The sequence below is a fragment of the Macrobrachium nipponense genome, chromosome 23 (assembly GCF_015104395.2).
Source record: "Macrobrachium nipponense isolate FS-2020 chromosome 23, ASM1510439v2, whole genome shotgun sequence".
Taxonomy (NCBI): domain Eukaryota; kingdom Metazoa; phylum Arthropoda; class Malacostraca; order Decapoda; family Palaemonidae; genus Macrobrachium; species Macrobrachium nipponense.
The window spans coordinates 67848191-67853532 of NC_061090.1; positions in this window are offsets into that span (position 1 = coordinate 67848191).

Here is a 5342-nt window from a genome sequence, read left to right on the forward strand (position 1 = left end):
TTAGCAGACAAACTGACTTGCATGAGAAACTTGAGAGTACTCTCAATTTCTCATGTAAGTCAGTTTGTCTGCTAAGTAAAGGACGTTGAGTCGAAAGATCTTGCAGAAACTCCGTTGTTTATTTTTCCTTCGCGGCTTTATACCTTTTTATCATATTATATATATATATATATATATATGATATATATATATATATAATAGATATACTATGTACAGTAAATTATATAATATATATATAGTATAATATATGTATATATATATGTATATAATACTATATATACATATAATATATATATATATATATATATATATAATATATATATAATATATATAAACACGTACACACACACGGATCCCATTTTCCATTCGTTTAAATTTGTGTTCAAGTGTACGTGGAGTGAACATATGGGTTAGAAAAATGGTTTAAACAGAGAATAGCAGCTCATCGCTATTCCAGGCACGATCACTTGGCGCTGAACTTTTTCCAGGTATGTAAAGTTTGACCTTTCCAGTGGACAAACTAGGGGGAAGGTACTTTACGTTTGTATGTTGTGTCGAGCCTGTCTGTTTGTCTGTCTGACCAAGTAGAATTTAGATGAAAAACTTAATTTTTTCTTTTGCTTTAATCATATCTCATTTTGCATGATTTGTTTCGCTTATGTGACAAAGTGATATTGAAGGAATCAGTTTATGTTAACATTAATTATTCACCTTCCTGTTCCACCATTTCCCCTCTTTATTTCTTCTGTTCTAGTAACCGGTGTCTTCTTCCTCTATTTCCTATAACCTTGTGTTCATTCTATCAAATGAACACCATATTCGATAGAAGTTTCTACTACAAGTCGATGGAATGTGGTTTTTCCATGTGAATGGGGTTCATCTTCTGAATAATGATAAATAATTATATTATATAAAATGTATATGTAATTATTTATTATTATTCAGAAGATGAACCGTATTTATGTGGAAGAAGACCACAGTTGGTTAGAAGATAGATATGTAGATTTGTAAATACATTACATATTTATATATATATATATATATATATATATATATATATATATATAATATGTATATACATGTATATATATATATATATAGTATATACATGTATATATATATATATATATATATATATATATATACATATATATATACATACATACATATATATATGTATATATACACATATAAATAAATATATATATATATATATATATATATATATATATATATATATATATATATATATATATATATATATATATATATACATGCATACATACTATATATATATATATACTATATATATATATATATATATATATATATTGATGAATGAACGAATGAACAAATAAAAATGAACAAAGTTCATTATATATAAAAAAAGAATATCAGACCTCACATTCTAAGACAGTCTCACTCGACCACTTCGAAGGACTCCCGTTTCTGCCGCCTGATGGCAGCAACGTCCTCGACAGGAATTTCATTAGCTGCTCATGAATCGAACGTGATCAGCCCTCGAGAGGAGCTTCCTTTTGTGGGGGAGTTCGCAATCAGGGGATATACGAACCCGCTCCGCGGAGATGGAGAACCCTCGGAAAGTAAGCTAGCATCTAAATGGAGTATGAATATCAATTCCACTAGCAAACATACGTATACAGAAATTCGTAAAATAACTTAGTCTACGGGGACAACCAGCCCAGTTTCACAAGCAGAACCGACTTCGTTTCACCCCCACCCCCACCCCCTTGCGGTGAGGGGGGGGGGGGAAGGTTGATGAAACTCCAGTATAAACCATCTTAGGGGTCACCACTATAACCCTGTCAAGTTTCATGCCCATTGGACCAGTCGTTTGGCCGTGATTGAATGACAGACGGACGGACGGACATAACACCCATTGTAGTAAGATATGATTTCTTCTATATGCTATTGCATATTGTTTTGAATGGGCGAGATGTCATAATTAAGGAACGTGCTTTATGCTCTGTTTTTATTGTTTCCAGTATCGACAATGATTATATGTTCTTCCATGAAAAAGGAAATTAAGATTATAGAACACGCAAGGATTTATTAAGATAATACGTATGCTTCTAAATAAAATAGTATGGAACTCCCCATTCAAATAAGATTTGTATTGAAGGAATTTAAAGAAAGTGTAATACCAATGGAACAAATAAAACTATATGTAATATATATATATATTTATATAATATATAATATATATAGATAGATATATATATATAGATATATATATATATATATATATATATTATATACAATGCATATATATATATATATATATTACAATGCATATATATATATATATAGTAATATATATATATATATAGATATATATACAATGCATATATATATTATATATATATATATATATATATATATATACATATATACATATATATATATATATATATATATATATATTATATATAATGATATAAAGTATTTCCTACGCAATTGTGGTCATCATAAAATACCACAGAGTCTCCATGAAAGGCAAATTTATTTAGAAAAAATTACAGTTTGAATTCATAAAAAAAAGAAAAAATGAAGGAAATCGAAACATCAAGTGAAATGCAGTTTGAGAGGTAACACAAGATAGAAGACCCACTGAATCCTGGCGCGTTGTTTACATATGGTAGAAGATTATTGCGAATTACAAGTTTTTTTTTTTTTTATCAAACTGGTCGGTTAAGGAAGCTTACGAAAACCAATCGTTAAGGTAAACTTTCACTAATTTATGGCCTTTCATTATTAATTCAGTGAATATTATGAATAAATGTAGCGGTTGAATCTAGTAGGATTTAGAAAAATATAATATAAAAATATAGCTGCGTAAATGTCCACAAACACGAATCCATGAGACTGTTTTATATAAAGCTCATTTGGAGGAATTAGTAGACGCCAATAAGTCCTAGCTTATTATCCCAATAACACATGCGTGTGGTAATTGTTATTTCCATTAACATTAGATGTAATTAACATCATATGGGTCTAATTCAACGCTCATTTCATCAATATGCTATATCACGTTGGCTTAATATTCATGCTCTTATTAGCAATAAACAGAATGTATGATTTTCAATTAACTACATTTTTGTTTAGCATACCCCGGATATATATATATATATATATATATATATATATATATATATATATATATATATAATATATATATATATATATATCCGGTTGAATGTTAATCAGTTAGCTATTCACGTGAAGTTTAGTAAATAACTTGCTCGGCAAAATGGATCGAGTTTTCGGACCTAATTGGAAAATTAAATATTTAATCACAGTCTAAATATGTTATTAATAGGAGTCGAGTTTTATAGGCCCGATAAAGTACAGGGGAGGGTTGGTCAGGCTAATGAATATTGCAGATATGACTGCTACTGTAGTTATGATCGACAAACAAAGTTCGTTTGCGTCGAGGACACGTAAAATCAAAATCACTTCATCCATGTATTTATGAGAGTCTAGGAATGAAATTTCAAGTTGATCTCTACCTTTAACGAATAGAAAACGGGAATACAACTTAGATTAGAATCTAAGATTTTTGTACGTACGTAATGAGAGTTTTTTACATATTATGAGTATCTAAGGAACTCAATTTACATATATATATATATATATATATATATATATATATATATATATATATATATATATATATATATATATGTGTGTGTGTGTGTGTGTGTGTGTGTGTGTGATGTTATGTATGTATGTATACGCATATTGGAGTATGGAAACGCATTCTGTAGTTTATTTATTTATTAAGCGCCGACGTTTCGTATCTGCTTGACACATTTTCCAAGCTGAAACCGCGAGTACAAATCAATTGTATATATTTTGTATAACTTAGAAAATCTTCAGTTTCAGTTTTCATAATTTCCACGAATTAGTTTTTTTTCTTTCGAAACCTTTGAAATACAAAGTAGAAACTGATGAAAAAAATTCATATTTTCCGGTGGCGCTCGAACGTCTTAATTGGAAAAATTACTTTTTTTTTCCATGTTTATCAGCCAAAGAGAGATTTTAATTAAAGGCTTCACTACTAATTTTCTATGAACTAAAAAAAGAATCGCGATGATGAGGAAGAGACTACATTTTATAATCACTTTAAGCCTTTAAAATTCATCATTCAACTCTCTCTCTCTCTCTCTCTCTCTCTCTCTCTCTCTCTCTCTCTCTCTCTCTCTCAATTTATTCGAGTGTTTTCCCAGGAATCCTATTTGTGAAATATATGGTGTCACGTATTTATGTATATAATATATATGTATATATATATATGTAAGTATTATATATATATATATATTATATAATATATATATATATATATATATATATATATATATATATATATATATATATATGTATGTATGTATGTATATATATGTATATATATAAGTATATTGCTGGATATATAGATTGAGATATATGAAGATATAGATATATTTGATATATGATGCACACGCACATTATATATGTGTGTATGACAAAATTTCATTCGCTATAAAACTCAGAAATGTCTAAATGAATACCTTTTTATTATATCATGATTACCATTACTAATCAAGTATATGGTGTGGGTATATTGCGCTAATCGCTTTATGGAGTTCTGAATACCTTCGTAGAGAATCCTTTTGGTAATTTGTTTTAAAAGTCTTACGGACAAATCTATACTGTTGATGAAATTGCAATTATATATCCAATCCTTTCATATGTCTGTCTGTCTGTGTATCTGATTCTCCCAGTAACAAAGATAAGAAAATAGGAAAACAATACCTTAGTTGACATGTACAGATCTGTGTCACTGAGTTGCAGTTCCCCCGCCCACCAAAAAAGGGGAATATAATAAAAGAAAGGACTTGGCAGCAAGCTAGTCCTATAAACCCTTTTGGTATGATGGGCAATATCATTTTGCTTGGGGAAGCAGAAGAGAAAGACCTAAAAGGCAGTTATTTCTGGCAGTAGGATGTTATTGTTTTCTGAATTATTTGGCTTGAGGGCGCAGATAACGAAGATTAAGTCGATGGTAATTCTTGTATTTCTGGCAAATGTGGTTTGTGTGATTCTCTGTCAAGGACGTTTCCAAACACTTCCACGTAATTCTCCACTTTAAATTAACTTACACAGATATGCGATAGGATTGAAGCTAATATTTGTTGGAAGTGAAGCCGCATAAGTATTAAAGACAGCGAACTATAATGCAACTATAAAGAGGAAAGACTAAAGAAAGGCTAATTTCAGTTCCCTTAAAAATTAGTTACTGTAACTTACACATTGCAAAGTTGTTTCTCGAGAAATGATCATTG